The sequence below is a fragment of the Diabrotica undecimpunctata genome, chromosome 3 (genome assembly GCF_040954645.1).
Source record: "Diabrotica undecimpunctata isolate CICGRU chromosome 3, icDiaUnde3, whole genome shotgun sequence".
In the NCBI taxonomy this organism is placed as follows: domain Eukaryota; kingdom Metazoa; phylum Arthropoda; class Insecta; order Coleoptera; family Chrysomelidae; genus Diabrotica; species Diabrotica undecimpunctata.
In genome coordinates this window covers 145,469,984-145,489,054 of record NC_092805.1, presented here as the reverse complement: position 1 = coordinate 145,489,054, position 19,071 = coordinate 145,469,984, and the positions used below count along the sequence as shown (strand labels likewise).

At 32.2% G+C, this 19,071-nt stretch overlaps 1 protein-coding gene across 1 annotated transcript in view; it reads right to left on the bottom strand.

The window, feature by feature from the left end:
• LOC140436080 (uncharacterized) overlaps positions 1–19,071 on the bottom strand; it is a 1,443,853-nt gene that overhangs the window by 590,847 nt on the left and 833,935 nt on the right. The window lies entirely within an intron of this gene.

Genomic DNA, 19,071 nt, shown 5'->3' with positions numbered 1-19,071 from the left:
AGTAAAATTAGTTAAAAACTGTTAAATACTAAATTTTCTATTATTAATGTAATTTATGCTTGACATTTAGTAATCTGTTATATTTCCCAATAAGTAAAAAGTAGAAAAAGTAAACTTATAAGTGATACTGACTCTTCCAGACAAACAACAGTTAGTTTGAGAAGTGTGGGCCTTTATAACAAAAAGCAGAAGTTTCTATTTTTCGTTTATCAGCAAAAAGTAAATCATTTGAAACAAAAAAGAAAGTAAAAACTTATTAGAGAATAAGAAAACCCTTACAACTGCGTTCTTTAAATGTTTCTATCCTTATTTGTTGCTTATAAAGTGGCAAAATAATTTAGAAATTTTGGTTTTTTAAATGTTAATAAATCTTTGAAAAGTGAATATGTAAAATTTATATTACATAAAAGGTTGGAACTTTTGGTGCTTAAAATATGGTAAAAATTTTAAAGCGATCGGTCAACTAGTTTAAAGGTTATTTTATTGATTATATTGATTTCGCTTTTTGAGCTTCTGTACTAGTGGCTCTAATAAATCCTGGTAGGATGAAGTACATATAAGCAAATATACAGAGGTACTATACGTAAAATCAAATCTTAACTGTCTTTTCTTTTGTTTCCCTTTATTCCTTATGAGTAGGTACAAAAAACTAGTTTGCCAAGGAGTTTTGCTTGTATGAGGAGATATGTTGTGGAATGCAAGTTTTAGATTCTCCATATCTCTTTTAAACGTTCATCATCGTCTGTTTTGTCTTGCAATTTATGGAAGGCACAGAATAAAGCAAAAATCTGAATTTTGGTTTCGTCAAAGAAATCTTCGCATTTCTACTCTGGTGATTTATTCTTAGATGTCGCTATAGCGTTTATATTGAAGCCATTTTATTGTTGTTTTTTCTGTACCAATCGCTTGGATTAATCCTGGAAGGATGTAATATATATGTATTTATATATAATTGCCATTACACCTCAGCATGGGGTTAAACCGCGAATGCTTTTTAAATACTATTTCTTGGGAGGATCAGTACCTTCAGTTTATGTTATAGTCTTGACGATCTCTCTCCATTTTTTCCTGTTTTTATTTTTTTCTGTCCATTCTCTGACTCCTGCTCTTTGAAGGTCTTCTTCAACTTCTTGCAGCCACTTTGATCTTGATCTTTCCCTTCTCTTTCTTCCTGTTGGATTTCATTCTATCATTGCGTATGTTACTGCTGTATCTCCTGGTCGACAAATGTGACCTAAACATCTAACTCTGCATTGCTTCATTTTAGTCACGATGTTTTCCTTAAGTTCTTACTTAATCTTTGCATGTGTTTTGTGTCTATATTTATTTTGCTCTATTCTGATTTGTCTCAGTAAGTTTCTCATGATCTTCCTCTCCGCTATTCTTAAAAGTGTTTTTCATCTTTTTTGACCACCGTCATTGTTTCTCCTTCATATAATAATATTGGCCTAATTATGGTGTTATAAATGTTCATCTTAGTTTTCTTAGTCAGTGTTTTGATTTTATTTTGATATATGTGTTCTCTTATCATTACTGACTCTTTATCTATTCTTCAGAGCTTAAGCAAATGTATCCAGTACATGCTATCCTGCAACAAATACAATTGGCACTTTATCACTTACAAAACAGACAAAGAAATCTGCTACTAACGAGCAACCTGAAATAATGACTACAATTTCATTCAGTGATATTCAGCTCAATATTAAATAGCACTGTGTAAAAAATTGGCAACAAATGTGGAATTCTATTAAGGCTAACCTTAAAAACGTTAAAACTAGAATTGGCACTAAACTACCATTTCCAAAAAACAGAAGGCAACAGGTGATTATAAACCGACTAAGAATTGGACATACAGCGTTAACTCACCACCATCTCATAACAAAAGAACCACCTGAATGTTCCTATTGTGAATGTACAATAACTTTTTAACATATATTGATTGAATGTCCTCTTTATTTCTACGAAAGAGCCATCAACAACGTACCAGAAGAAGCAAAGAAACTTAAAGATATTTTAAACAGTATTGTATTAAATACAATCAAATTCCTGAAGGACATACGTTTTACACAAAATTTAATTTATATTATATGTATAATTTTGTAATTTGGTAATTTATTATTTGTAATTTAATACGCAATTTGTAATTAGTATATTTAATAACAGCTGTAAAATCTGTAAAACCCGCTAATAACCTTTAATGATTGATGCGGAAATTCTAAATAAAAAAAAATCTTTTGTTTGCAAAATAAGCTTTATTCGCTGCTAATATTTTTTCTTTTATTTTGGACTTCCTTTCTCTAGTTTTGCTTGTTGTAACTCTTAGGTATTTAAAGTATTCTACTTCTTCAAACTCAGACCTTCCTATTTTGATTTTTTCTTTCATTGGCTTTTTCCCTTTTCTTGATTTATTTTTAGTCCCATTACCTCTTCTTTCTATTTTATTTCTTTTAACATTTCTTTGCCATTTTCCTTTTCTTTGTAATAATAGCAACATCGGCTGCATATGCGATTATTCAACCACCTTTTGTTTTTAGATTTCCTTTATTAATATTTCGTAGTACATATTCTAAGGCTAGATTAAATAGCATTGTTGATCAGGCATCTCTTTGTTTCATCCCTTGATTTATAATGAATTCTTCTGTCTTTTCTCTTTGTGTCCTTATGCTAATTTTTGTAGTTCTCATTGTCATTTCTATTAATTTTCTGAATTTATGCAAAATTTTTAATTTTAATTCCTTCTTTTGACGTGACAACGTCTTAAATTAGGTTGTGGCTCGGAGTCATTGATGAAAAAGTGTAACGCCCGCTCACGTCTGTTACAGTGAGTCACCGAACGAGAGAGAGGCCCGCCGGACCGGCGAATGCCTTGCGTCTCTCTCCCACTCAAACATGATCGGTCCGCTGCGCGCGCAGCACTAGAGAATTAGGCGCGTTGAATCGGTGCGTGCTTCCGTGCTTGTGCGATCATCGTCCTATCCTCAACAAAATCACTCAAATAGAAATTAGTTAAGTTTAAGTTTACATGTACAATGTTTTAGTAAACAAAATATATTTCTATAGTTAAAATTTGTGCAATTCTTATTTTCATTCAATTCCTTGTTCCTATTGTGCAATTTAATAATATTCATATCAATAAATATTCTACCGAGAAAAAGACGTTGTCACGTAAAATCTTCGCCCGTAAAACCGACTTTACAGGCAACCGATTTTTTTTAATTAAATTAAATGTCTGTTTGAAGTATATGAATAACATTTCCAATTTTAATTTATATTCATTTGCTTTTCCATTATTTGTTTTATTGTGTGTATTGCATTTATTGTAGATCTTCCTACTCTGAATCCACATTGGTACTGTCTCACTGTCTTCTTTATGAAAGGATACAATAAGTATAAGCAAATATACAAAGGCACTATACGTGAAATCAAATTTTAACTGTTTTTTCTTTTATTTTATTTGTTTATTCCAAATTAAATTTTTTTCAACAATATGTATATTATAAAATATTATTAAAACACTTGTTCCGTTTCGAATCTATGTTTATTTTAAACTTATTTGTCACAGTAATAATATATTCATATTTTATGTCTATTCGAGCATACGCGCGACTGACTAGAGAGCTTTATATTTTTACCCGTTAAAGTAGAAGCCAGCTTTTGGCGCGAACAACTTTACTTCGGGATTGTCAAAAAACTGTCAAAGTGTTTAGACGCATTTCAAAGTTTCTCTTAAAAATTTAAATATTTAAACTATTATTTCTTTAGTTCTGAACGTGTAATTAGTGAATAATATTAAAATCAAAATCCTGTTCAAAGTTAAATGTGACAGTGTACTGAAAATCGTAGAATTCTGTGAGTACAAAACTGCATTATTAATAACCTTAAAATCAGAAGTTTAAAAGGCAAAATATTTTATCGATTTCAATTCAACTTATCGATTATTGACAACAACTTTTTGCTGCTTCTTGCTACTAACAAGTAATTAGGCTAGGCTGCTGTTTAATTTTATTAAGTGGCCAAGTCCGGCTTTAGATCCTCTGTGCCAATGTACGTAAATTCTCAGCGGGAAGATGGATGAACCGGAATCAGCTACTACCTCACGAAATATACCCACTACGTCACATATATCTTACTCCAATGCATTAAATAGTTTCAAATATCCTTCAAAAGACCAAGGTATTATACTTTCAACCATACAAGGAATAAAAGTTTTCGAATATATAAAAGCTGTTGGATCAATAGTACAGCCCAAAAATGTTGTTTGGGCATCCAAAATATCAAACAACCGCATCTGCATCTACCTCTCCTCTAAATATGTAGTTGATCAATTTCTTAGCTCCCACAAATATATAAATATTGATGGTAACCAGATTGAAGTAAGAAGACTTATAACCCCCGCCCAGAGACTCATCATATCTAATGTATGTCCTACTATACCTAATAGCTTAATTGAAGAGCACTTAAAAACTATGGGTATAAAATCCGCCTCCAACATGACGTTTCTACGAGTAGGCATGCAAGACTCAGAATACAGCCACGTACTCAGCTTTAGGAGGCAAATGTTCATAAGTCCTTTAGAAAATGCATCAATTCCTGACTCATTTCTAATCTCATTCGACAATACATCATATCGACTATACATTTCCATAGATGGTTTAAACTGCTCCAGATGCAAGATTGTCGGACATCAAGACTCTGACTGTCCTTCTTTATCATCATCAAGCAACTCAATTAATCAAATGGAAACTGACCACCACGTGAATATACATAACTTTACCAATGAAAAATATAATCAGCTACAAGATCAACCACGAAACCAATACCAAAAAGATACCGAAACATTAATGGAACCAGAACCCAATACCATACAAAATCACGCATCAGCTACAAAAGACCAAACCACTTCCTCACAAACAAACAATGAATTACAAATCTTGAATCAACCAAAAATATTCCAAGATAATTCCTTAGTAATTGAAAGCGATAGAAAAAGCACTAAAATTACTCCTGCAACTAAAAGACAAATATCCTCTCCTGAAATTCTTAAAAATGACCTACCTCCTCCCGATACTCAAAAACCTAAGAAAAAGCCTAAAACCCAAGAAGATATATCAATTATTCTAAATCAAATTAAAGAAAAAATTGAAAATAGAAACCCTTCCTTTACACTTACTTTTCATGAAATATGTGATTTTCTGGCAAATTCCCTTCACTCAAAACATCCTGAAGTCATTGTTAAAAATTATTCAAATGAAAGCCAAGAAATAAAAGAAATTTTAAACTTTATATATTCCCAAATACAAAATAAAACTTTAAAAAACAATATCACCAGATTGAAGAAGAAACTGCTTTTCAACAGTCCTTCTTCTACTGACGAAACTGACCAAGAATCAAGTTCTCAACAATAAATAGTTAACACATAAAGAGTTAATGGCCAGCACATTCATATTACAGTGGAACCCCAACGGTTATTTTACACATATAGAATCCATTAAGCTTCTTATACACGAATATCTTCCTTTAGTCATATGCCTAGAAGAGACCCATTTCAAGCACCAAAGTGTGACATTAAAAAATTATGTTCCTTTTCTAAGAAACCGAGTTGCAGATCACTCAAGCGGCGGAACAGCAATTTTTGTAAGGGATGACATAGAGTCAACTGAAATACAACTACAAACAAATCTCGAAATAGTTGCAGTGTCAGTCACCCACAAAATGAAAATCAATATTTGCAATGTATACTTACCTCATCCTACTGATTTAGACATAACTGAACTAAGCAATGTTTTAAACCAAATTCCACACCCAAAAATAATATTAGGCGATTTTAACTGTCACAACAGTACTTGGGGAAGTAACAAAACCGACAAATGTGGCAATCTCCTAAATAATCTCATTGATAATTTAAATTTAGTCTTACTAAACACTGGCAAATCTACTAGGTTCAATTCATACAATGGTACATTTTCTGCCATAGATCTCTCTTTATGCAGTCCGTCGCTAGCTCCTTTATTATATTGGGACACATTGGGGTATTTATAGTGATCACTTCCCTATCACGATAACCATAAACACTAATGATAAATCAACTTTTCCAATTCACCAGACATGGAAAATAAAGTCAGCTGACTGGAATTTATATCGAACATTGATAGAAGAACAAACAAACAAATATAATTTAACCAATAACGCAAACCAAAACCTGGAAATATTTAATAACATTATTATTTCTGCAGCAACAATCGCAGTGGGAAAAACAAAATCGAGTCAAAGGCAGCCAGTTCCTTGGTGGAATAACGAAATTGCACAAGCACTCACTTTGTCTAAACACGCTTTTAACGTTTACAAGAAACATAAAACTATCGAAAACCTTTTAAGGTTTAAAAATCTCAGAGCTCAAAGCAGACAATTAATCAAAAAAGCAAAACGAGAAAGTTGGAAAAAGTACGTTTCTTCAATAAATCCTTCCACTCCCTTAGGCAACATATGGAACAAAGTCCGTAGAATAAAAGGTACAAAATACTTTCGAGGTATAGATACTCTATCATATAATAACCAAATGCATTCAAACAAAGAAGATATTCCAGAAATACTAGCAGATATATACGAACGTAATTCTAGTGATTCTAATTACAGCCTATCCTTTCTAGAGCACAAAAAACTAACGGAGTCTTCAAATATACAAATCACAGAGAGTGGCAATCCAATAAACAAACCAGTAAGTCTTCAAGAATTAGAATTTTGTTTAAGTGCTAAAAATTCGAGTCCAGGACCTGATGATATCCACCCTCTTTTCTTACGAAATCTTCCTCTGAATGCAAAGCTAATATTAGTTGATATTTTTAATAATATTTTTATTCATCATGACTTTCCTGATCTATGGTCGCAAGCAACTATAATTCCAATCCTTAAATATAATAAACCAAAAGACGATCCAAATTCCTATCGTCCAATATCACTTACGTGTTGTACCTGCAAACTTTTAGAAAAAATCCTTAATTATCGTCTTAAATGGTACCTCGAAAACAATAACCTAATAAGTATCAGACAAAGTGGATTTCGTACGGGTAGATCGACAACAGACAATCTAATAACACTTGAATCAAGTATACATGAATCCTTTCTGCACAACCAAAAACTTATTGCCGTGTTTTTTGACATAAGAAAAGCGTTTGACACAACATGGAGACATCTTATACTAAAAACACTTCAAGAATGGGATGTTCAAGGGCACATGTTGTCCTTTATTAAGAATTTTCTAGAAACACGAACTTTTCGAGTCAGAACCAATGGATTTACATCCTCCAGACGAGTACTTCAAAACGGCACTCCACAAGGATCTACTCTAAGTCCTACTCTTTTTCTAGTTGCAATAAATAGTATTATACATCAAATAAAACTACCTGTATTTACTAGCCTATATGCAGATGACTTAGTCATTTATCTAAGAACAAACAATGTAACTCTGGGAACACATATACTGCAAACTACCTTACACACAATTGAAAGCTGGTCGCAAAACACGGGTTTTATATTCTCTAGTGAAAAGACACGTTATTTAATTTTTAGCAAAAGAAAAAATTATCCTAATGTTCAATTAACACTAAATGGAGTTGTTTTGAAACAAGCAGAAGAAATAAATTTCTTAGGACTTTCTTTTGAACGTAACTTAAACTGGGAAACCCACATCACCAATCTGCAACGTTCTTGCCAATCCAGAATTAATCTACTAAAGATGCTGTCAAATACCTCTTGGGGGGCAGATACAACAACCTTACTTACTCTATATAGATCACTAATACGAAGTAAACTAGACTACGGCTGTTTATGCTACGATACTGCTAACAAAACATCTTTAAAAAAACTTGACTACATTCAAAATATGTGCTTGAGATTAGTTTTAGGTGCCACAAGAACTAGTCCAGTAAGTAGCTTACAAGTTTTGGCTAATGAACTGTCCTTAAGCCAACGAAGGCAACTCCTATCACTAAATTACGTTGCCAGAATTTCAGCAAACAACAGCAACATAACCTACTCAACAATACTTTGCAGAACAAATATAACGTCCGATCTTTACAGAAACATTGCAATAAAAAAACTACCATTTCCCGAACGAATAAAACGTATTGGTCTTAATTTAGAACAGTTCAGTCTTACTATGCCTATTCATGTAAATGTTCCTCCTTGGATGATTAAACATCCAAAAATAGACACGTCTTTAAAAGAACTCCCGAAACATTCCACACATCCTTTCCTTATACAGCAAGCTTATAAAAATGTAATATCCAAATACCCAACAACCCATCAAATCTTCACTGATGCTTCCAAATGTCATGAAGGACATGCTGCAGCCTACATCTACGAAAACGTCAAGTCTACCATACGAATCCCAACAAATTGTTGTATATATACCGGAGAACTTACGGCAATTCATCAGGCCGTGAAAAAATGTTGTTCTATCAATGAAAGCAAATTTGTTATCATCACCGATTCAATGAGCGCATTACTTGGAATAAAACAGCTATATACAACTCACGCCATACTTCTCAAGATCAAAGAAGAGTTATCTTATCTACAGACTCAACAAAAAGATATTTCCCTTATCTGGGTACCTTCCCATATGGGAATAAGTGGTAATGAGGAAGTGGACTCTCTGGCAAGCAATGCAACCACCGACCAAAGTATTGCTATCATAAATCAAATGCCTTGGACTGATCACAAAGTAAATATCAAAGCCCACGTATACAGAGCGTGGCAAACTACTTGGGATCACACTGCTAATAAACTCAAAGAATGTCTAAGTCAAGTAGGAACCAAACTCATCTTACCAAATAATAGAAAAGACCAAGTCATCATTAACCGACTCCGAATAGGACATACTTTCCTTCACACAAGCATATCTTCAACCAGGAGGCTGCTCCGTTGTGTACCAAGTGCAATACTCAGTTGTCAGTGAAACATATAATTGTTGAGTGTCCAGTGTACCAGAACGAAAGAATCGCGTGTGCCCTTAGTGATAATTTAAAAAGTATACTAACGTCAAATTTACAGTCTTTATTAAGTTATCTTAAAATGACTAAACTATATACCAGATTGTAAAAAATATTTTTTTTTATGCAACAATATGTATCTTACTGTTTGTGTATGTCCCCCGCTAATAACCCTTAGTGGTTGATGTGGGTATATTTGTTTAAATAAAAAAAAAAAAAAAAACTTTACTTCGCTCTCAACACTACACCAAGTCGGTCGCTATTTTGTATAGTTGGTTTTTTAATTACTGTGATTTATAAAATATGTAATAAAAGTGTATCAACCCTTACAGTTTTCTCCAACACTTAAGAAAAACAATTTTGCATAACATGTCGATTTTTTGTTTACAAACAATTAGAATAACATTTTAACCATTAAGTATATGAAGGAAAATTGTTTTTCATATTTAAAATGCTTGCATTTTTTAAATTTAAAAATTTAAAAGAAGATAAAATTGTCCTAGTACAATTTGGGACGAAGTTAGTGCCTTTATTTTAAATATTCAAAGCAGCTTTATTTATCTTAAATAAGAGTTTTTATTAGCTTCACTTAAAATAGTACGTTAAGATTTTAATGTACCAAATTAAAAAAAAAATTGCCAAAATGTGGTCCTTAAAATCGACCAGCTTTGCAACTCGCGGGAGCGATGGATAGGGAAGGAGCTCTCTATCCATCGCTCCTTCTCATCGAAGAATGATTACCTCTATCTCTAGATATCATTTCTGGATTTCGGTGTTTCTTTTTTTTATTTGTATGTACTTTCTGCGTACATTGTAATAATGCATTATTTAAATAAATAAATTTATATATAAATTATCCAATTTCTTTACACTACTAAACATCAACTGAATCAAATCCGGATTTTCGGCAACAGGCATCCATCCTCTGCATCCAGATGCAATAACAATAGAGGCGTTTGCTCCCAGTACAGTAACTGATCACTGTATTGGACCTGATGAACAATTATCCGAGAATTAGCCACTTCGAGCAGATTCTTCTCAAAGGTAGTCCCCTTCTCCAAGTACGTCGAAGGTTGGAAAAATGAAAAAGCGCTCTGCCGTAGAGTCATCGAAAAGCAACATTGATTTTGATGATATAGAGTTAAGTGAGATGAAAACATATACCAAACTTCTTACTAGCAAATAACTGTAAAACCAATAGTAACAGTAAAGCCTTTTATAAGTTATTTTATTGTGAGTTTTTTTATTTCGTTCTTTAATCGAATAAATAACAGTTATATTTTTCATTTTTCATATCTTCTTTAATTGGGTTTCTTTAGGAATAAATGCCAAGAATATTACGATACGATAAGTAAACAAATACAGATATACTATCTACACAAAGTCAACTTATCGATATCTGGTGGGGTAAACTTAAAATATACATAATTCCGTCTTGTTGACTTAACGCTGATAGGGTACGTGTTTTTGCACGTTTTTTTACGATTCGGCCAGACAAAATTTATTAAATTTCATCGGATTTTGTCGGCTGAAGCCCATTACGTAAAGCTTTTAATTTATGACCACCCTTTATGAAGGCCAATAAGAGTTTTTCACGAGGGAAATTTTTAATATCACGCTTTATAATTTCCTCCTGCCAAAGGAGATTTCCTGTTAATGAAAGCAACTATGCTTTCCTTAGGATTAAATTCTAATTACGGCACCAAAAAAACTTTTAATTATGTATTATGTGTGTTTTATCTACTTTTTATGTTTGGTATACTTTGCTTGATTAGACAGTTAGGAAATTATGTTTCACCATATTAACAAAAAAAAAAAAGATAAAACTGACTTAAAATAATTCTCTATTACTTTAAAATCGCTTAATATTTTTCTGTTTTTTATCTAATTATAAATATATATAATTCTTCTGTTATGACGGAATGTAAATTAAAATTAAACAAGAAATTAGATATACTCCATTCCACGAATATACGACTGTTTTAAATTCGGTTTAAGGTATCAACTTAAAAGGTCCAATGTGCTGAATTGTACAATAGTAAATTCTCCCCGTTTTTACAGTAGTACTGTTCTGGCAGATATAAACCTTAGATTTAAATATGAAGTCATGATATAAATATAGAGTTGATAGTTTATAGAACAGTTGTAATTCAGATTTTGAACTATATAATTACTATCATTCAGTTTAGTATTGTAAACAAGTTAGTTTTTAAATTAAATGATTTAAACGAGGTGTAACAATACTTAGGTGATTAAATAGTGTACTTTATTTAGTAACATATTCAATTAGTATTAAAAAAACAAAAAAACTTACTTATTCTCTTATTCTCCCAATCTCCTAAAACTATCATCAACCATCAGATTCACAGCCATAATCACTGTCGTCGCCATCCTCATTCGGATGGTAAATTTGTTAAATTATAACAGAATTAACTGCTTCGATGCGACCTTCACGGATCCGCCATTCTTTAATTAAGTCTTCACATTTTTTTACACTTTTTCCCCAAATTTCAGGAGTGGCAATATCCAATGCTTGTTACCATGTTTCCAAGACTGCCTCGTCACTGTAACCCTTGTATCCAATATGGTTATCATAATATGTTTTGCATATCTCCCAAATATACTCAATTGTATTGAATTTTCAATGATAGGGCGGAAGTCTTAACATACGATGTCTAATTTTGTCTATATATATATATATCTATATATTATCATGTATAATTTTGTCTACTATATATATATATATATATATATATATATATATATATATATATATATATATATATATATATGTATATATATATAGGCTTAGGCTTGGACTTAGGCATAAAACAGTATTGAGGAAATGTAATATTTTTATTCGTTAATCATTCTTTTATTTTATCTACGATCCAGGTGTTTGTTGGTTGCTTATTTAAAATTTCCGAATGGTACGCAGTATTATCCAGTACTATAATGGATGGTTCATGTAAACTTGGCAACAGTTTTTCTTTCAACCATTTCACAAACATCTCCGTATTCATATTGTCATGATGCACCCTGGTACGTAATCAACCAAAGAATCTATGAGGATCTCAATATCTCAACAGTGAAAGAAGTATACCAGCAAAAGAAATTACAATACATTCAAAAAGCGAACACACACTCCAATCCATTAATTTCCGCAATACCTCAACATCGAGTTATCAGAAGACTAAAGCGACGTTGGCCAACAGACCAGTAACATGGACCCGTGATTCTCTCACTGGAGGGGACCACATCACGCCAGAACCAAGGGACAGGACCTAAACTCATCACATTAACTTATAGAATACATTCTTGTATTCTGATTGTTAATTTATTAGTTATAATAAAAAAAAATATATTGTCATGATAATCGGCTGATTTTGATTTTGATGAAAACACAAGATCTGGTCCCTCAATAAAACCATGTTTTCCACCTGCATGCACTTTAATATATCTCTTTTCCTCGTTATCGATGTGTTTGATGGATTTTATGCTCTCGTCCTGCCAAATTCGTTTGATACCGCCTTTATTAAAAATCCATGTTTCGTCTAAATAAACGAAGGAAGAACATTATTTTTTAAATTTGTTATAATTTCTTAAAAATTCTATTCTTTTGTAAACGACTCTAGCTCTTTCACACATAGCCTTTCTATTGTATTGCTTTTTAAACTTAAAGCCAATCTGTCTTAAAACTCTTCAGATACTTGTTCTGGAAATTTCAAATATATTTCTGTCCTTTAATTTTTGTAGTACTGAATCTAAAGAAACATGTTCTTTCTTTTCGCGCATTTTATATATTGTCTCACGGATTTCAAATTTGCAACCTTCGGGAAGATCTATAGTCTTTGGTTGTCGGCGAGATTTATATTGTGTGACATTTTGTTCACTTTGTCCACTTTTTTTTGCTTTTTGCAAAACCGACTTTAGTTTTGTTTCACTAATACAGAGTGCATCACACACACGTTTATGTACGGACTGAACAGGTCGCAAAGGGCCCCCGTTTGTTTTCTCGCAGTAAAATAAGAAAGTACATTAAATATAAAGTTGTCTACATCTAAAACACGTCTCGGCATTTTTGGCTTCGATAAACAAATACACTACACTAAACTCTCTCTTAACGGACACCTCTCTTCACCGGAAACCTCTATACGGACGGTTTTTAAAACTAAAATCAGTAGGCGATATATGAAACTGTATGTAAATTTTCGTTACTTTTTAATATCTGTAACGACTCGGTACTTTAACTATCAATAGCCGGTATGTTATACCCGTTACTTTCGGAACTTTTAAGAGTACATCCACTCAAAGCAAACAAATATTTAAAACTAACAAAGTGAAATATTATATAGATTCTTTTTCTGGTTTCTGAACCATCGTTCCGCCAATTTCTTTTCATTTATAATAAAAATAGTACACTTATTTTTATTACAGTTGTAGTAACTAATAAAGTAATAAAATATTGTAATATCAAAGAAACCCGGCACGCCTCTTTGGTGTATACATTTCACCGAAATCCAACCCAAATGTCTGATAAACACATTTGCGTAAAAATGAGCGTTTGCGTAAAAATTTTTGTTATTTTCGTATTAAATTTCACAATAAATTTTGCGTCTATCTGAAAATCTATTAACTGAAATAATTTTAGTTCAGATGTCATACTAACAGTAGACCCTTTTTATTGAAATAATAATTAGACCAATTTACTTTCATACTTCTACTTGCACAGTAAAATATTCGTTGTCGCAATAATCCCAAACAGTCGTATATTCGTGGAATAACCAGTTTTGTGTGAAAAAGCAAAAATTTCGTTTTCCCAGAAATTAAATATCTATACCTGTAATATCAGAATTTATATCAAACAGTAATAATTTACAATTAAAAACCAGAAATTTTCAAGCTTTATCTTGCAATCAAGAGCATTAGTGACCCAAAAAGGTTTGGTTCAGAAACACTTTTAATCTTGAACTAACAACGAACTTTACGAGCATACACTTGGTACAATGGCCGACCAAAAAATCAGTAAATATTTTACGATTTTTTTACCTATAGCCTAATGGTAAAAATAGAAAAATCCAAGAAGCGGCTCTAATTATGCTAAAATGAACCAATTGTGTCGCAAATTCCTCGGCAGAATTTAGTAGGATCTAGTTACCCATATTAAAAGAAGAAGTTATTAAAAGGAAAATACCAGTATTCGTAAGTCAGTAACATTGTTACGAACATGCTTTCGCATGGTCTATGTAACGGTTGCATCTCGAAATGGCTTCGAGAACCTTCGCGATGTATCGAGCGCTGTAGAAATCCATTTGTCAAACAACGAATTAGAAGTGGGACTACCCCAGAAGTTTCGAGAATAATTCTTTTTGGTATATATATGTAACGATGTTATGAGTGAAGTTAGTTGATAAGCGAGTACCGAACTGTAAACTTATAAATAAATAAAAAGAGAAATCAAACGATTTCTACCTGGCAAAACCGAATTCAAATTTTTACCACTACTCTTCCTAAAACTTGCGAAGCAAACAGCTTGATGAATTAATAGGAAAGATAATCTAAAATTGCATTCCACATGCCGTTCATCATGGTCAAAATTCGTAGTGAATTCAGTTTCTGGTACTCCAACCGAAGTAAAGTAATAAAACATAATGACGATATTAGATATTTGTTTTGATACAGGGCAGCGACAGCCGCTTATAAGTATTTCGACCTCTTTAGGTCTCCTCAGAGCGGTATAGCCACTACTCTGAACCGAAACAAAAATCTTTCCCGTCCTAGACAATAGTTATTAAAATAACTATATACGGACGTTACTACGCCATCTAAAACAAAAACTTAATTACTATTTAAATGGAAATAAGCCACAATTAAAGGTTAAAATACGTTTATTGACGTTTCAATTTCCACTTCGGAAATCGTTCTCAGAAAAAAGAAGTGGAAATTGAAACGTCAATAAACGTATTTTAACCTTTAATTGTGGCTTATTCCCATTTAAATAGTAATTAATTAAAAATGCCACAAGAAAATAGCTTCAGAACAATATTAAAACAAAAAGAGAAATTAAACGATTTCTACCTGGCGAAACCGCATTTAAATTTTTACCACTGCGCTTTCTAAAACTTGCGAAGCAAACAGCTTGATGAATTACTCGGCAAGGGAATCTAAAATTGCATTCCACATGCCGTTCATCATGGTCAAAATTCGTAGTGAATTCAATTTCTGGTACTCCAACCGAAGTAAAGTAGCGCAGCAACCAAGTTTTAGGAAGCGCAGTGGTAAAAATTTGAATTCGGTTTCGCCAGGTAGAAATCGTTTGATTTCTCTTTTTGTTTTTAGATGGCGTAGTAACGTCCGTATATAGTTATTTTGATAACTATTGTCTAGGACGGGAAAGATTTTTGTTTTGGTTCAGAGTAGTGGCTATACCGCTCTGAGGAGACCTAAGGAGGTCGAAATACGTATAAGCGGCTGTCGCTTCCCTGTATCAAAACAAAAATCTAATACCGTCATTATGTTTTATAAATAAATATATTTATATAAATTCGAACCGCTCGTTTTATTTAAAAAACGCTACAATATCGAGGATGCATCATTTACGTTTTTTAAATAACAAATATATAAAATCAGAAGTTGGTGTTTATTGAGAGTAAACTAAATGTAAGACCAAATACTTTCCATGTTGGGATAGTAATTTGTTAGTTTTGTTTCCTGGTTTTTTCTCATGATTTACTATGGAATCAATAACAGGAGAATTTTACTTTCATCATGACGTGTGGTTGTCTTTTTAAAGACGAATTACATGCTATGATTCGTCTGATGGATATTCTCAAGTTAAAGTTGATTTTATGTAATTTTATAATATATCTCATAATAGTCTCATGTATCTTAAAATAAAGTCGTACCAGCAACAGAACTTAGCAATATTGGCAATATGATTTTTAAAGTCGTACAGTTTAAAATGTATGTCTTATTTGTCAATATAAATGAATCAGATAAAATTAAAATTTGTACAAGAATTTTTCACCAAGTAACAAAAAACAAATTTTGTTTAATTTATTAATGTTTGTATTTTGAAAATCTTTTCCGAAGTGGAAATTAAAACGTCACTAAACTTACTTTGACCTTAAATTGTGACTTATTCCCATTAAAATGGTAATTCCCTAATCTATAACAAATAAAAGCAATGAAAACATTAAAGGTTTTAATAAGATATTATCGACAGTTTTATCTCTATTTAAATATGAGACATGAACATAATAAGCAATATTGCAACTCGATATATATAATATATCTAAAAATGTTATATGATTGATTAAAGATTGCTTAAAACTACTATTTATTCGTGTTTAAAGTGTTATTTATTGCTATCGGATAAGTAAGATAACATTGTTTCATTTCTAAGAATACAAACATGAAGGAAAACAAAGATCTATTCTCCATTTGTAAGAATGCAAGGAGTATCTCTTTTTTTCACTATAACCCATTGTTTCGACTGCTGACAGATCCTGCTCTAAAAGTTTATTTGATACAGGTACCTATGGATGTAAACAAATTGTAAAATGTCATATTCCTTCCAGCACCCAAAAGTGTCCATCGCATAACGTCGTCGTCTGGTTTATTATTTTGTTGATAGGGGATAAAGAATTATTGTTTGGCATATCTTCGTTCTACAAGCAAGGACAACATTTTTATGTCGTACTTATTTGGTTTTGATGGTATATATTACTTGAAACTGTATCGTTCTTAAATTGGCTCCAATACTTCATCTAGTGAATAGTCGTGATAACATAATATTCCAGATGCCGCTACGTTTACACACTTTTTTTAGGTTCTGTTCTTTTACACTCTTCCATGCTACTCCGATCATGTAGGACGCGTCCTTCAAATAAATACTTCCATGATTTCCTATGGGGCTTTTTTTCCCTCCTCTTTTTTTTTCAAAAGTAACTTACGTAACTATTTTTTTCTATAAAACCCTTTGAAAGTTTTAAAAACGTCTTGATCCATGGGCTGCAATAATAAAGTTACATTAGGTGGAAGAAACATGACTTTTATAAAATCGTCTTTTTTATTTAAGATGTTACATGATGGATGAGTTGGAGCGTTATTAAGAAGCTGTGATGGGATCCTTGCTTATTTTAGGTCAAAGTGTAGCTAATTCACGCCGTGACACAAAAGTTTTTCGTAGCACAGCTTTCCAATTGAGCCCAGTTTCGTCTGCATTGTAAACGTTTTCGAGTGCGTAATTTTCTTTCTTCAGTAATTCACTTAGTCTTATTTTGAATGAATCTGCCGTTGATAAATCAGCAGATCGTTTTTCTCCTTGTATTTAAAGCTCACGAATGCCATGTTTTGACTTAAATCGTTTTAACCAGCCTCTGCTTACTTGAAAATTTGACGAACCCCCGAGTTTTTCATTGAACTGAACTGCTTTTTTTACACAGAATCCAACCAGAAATAGGTTCTTCCTGGGATCTTTTCTGAGTAAACCACTTATGTACAGCATTATCTAGATCCGTGTTTAAGGCAAATTTCATAGATTTACGACTTGTGGATCTATTAGAAGAATCAAGCTGGGATATAAAGTTGCTTATGCTTGTCTTTTGTTTTTTTATATCCGTAATGGGAGATTTACCAACTTTGTACTCATTGGTTAACATGATTTCAGATACACCTTCCCCTAACAGTATATTAATATGCTTACCAAATCTAACAGCTTTGATAACTTTATTATCCTCTTGTGCAATCTCCTTGAACATTGAGGTCACTGTAGCTAAATCCTTTAAAGCTGCATTTTTTATTCCTATGTTCTCCTAGATTATAAATAATTAAGTTGTTCATTTTATTTTGTTCTTTAAACACCTTATTTAGAATATCTTCTCTTTGATTTTTGGAATTCTGTAATTTCATTTCATTATCTTTATTTTGCAGTTTTTCACTTAGTTTTAACAGTTCTAAAACAAGTTTCATGTCAGTTTTATATTTTTGGCAAAAAACACGATTCTTCTTTACTATATAACCTTAATTTTCGATGAACAAAAAGCAGAATATTTGTACCCTCTTTAATGAGAGAGTAGAGGTTACACAAAGAACGGTACTAGGCTCCGGCATTAGTCTAGTAGAGGTCTCTTGGTCAGGGCTCCTATTACAGGTCAAATAGAAACAATCAGTTAGAGAAGTACTGAAGATAAAGGGAAGAGAAGTTAAAAGATAAAGAGAAGAGACGTTAGAAGATAAAGGGAAGGGAAATAATTGGATACCACCCTATTTTTTGAGGAACAGGGAAACCTACGACATATAAAATAAGATAGCGAGAAAGACAAGGTACGGTTAAGACAATCACGCGAGAACAAAATAAACCGTGAGAGAAAAGGTATTATCATTGTGCGGTACACACTTAATATTGCGACACATATACACTTAAGTTAAAGTATAGTTGAAGTATAGTAAATGCATTATAACAATTTTTACTGAACAATTAAATGACACGAGATAATTATTGCACAACTTATTATTGAACACATCAAAAGATATCTTTTTAAAAAATAATTATAAATAATGTAGTATTCTCAAGAATAGAAAAAAACCAAGGAATATTATACTTGTATCTACGTCAATATTTGATAACTTGAAATAAAGCAAATAAGTGATTTTTACGGCTTGAGAATACGTAAACATGAAGTTACTAAATGTTTGATCGGATCACCTCAAAGATGTGTATAGAATTTATAATAAATAAAACCCACATAAAACACATAAAACAAATTGTTCGTAATTTATACGTATATATTATAACGTAGTTTTATACTCATAATAGTTCGTTCGGTTGGAGTTAAAATAAACATCCATAAATAAGTAAGGTACTCTGAACTGGAGTCATAAATCAACTCCTAACGATTTAGGTAGCGAAGATGAGCTTTTGTCAATAAAATATAAATACTTACAATACAACAGGCAACAGGAAGGCACAGGCAGTGACGTCCTTTTATAGAATGATCTCAATAAAAGCACTTGACACGTTGTCCTCGCAACAGGTACATTGGGGCTGCTCAATCGACGTGACTGATTCAGGATCGGTAAC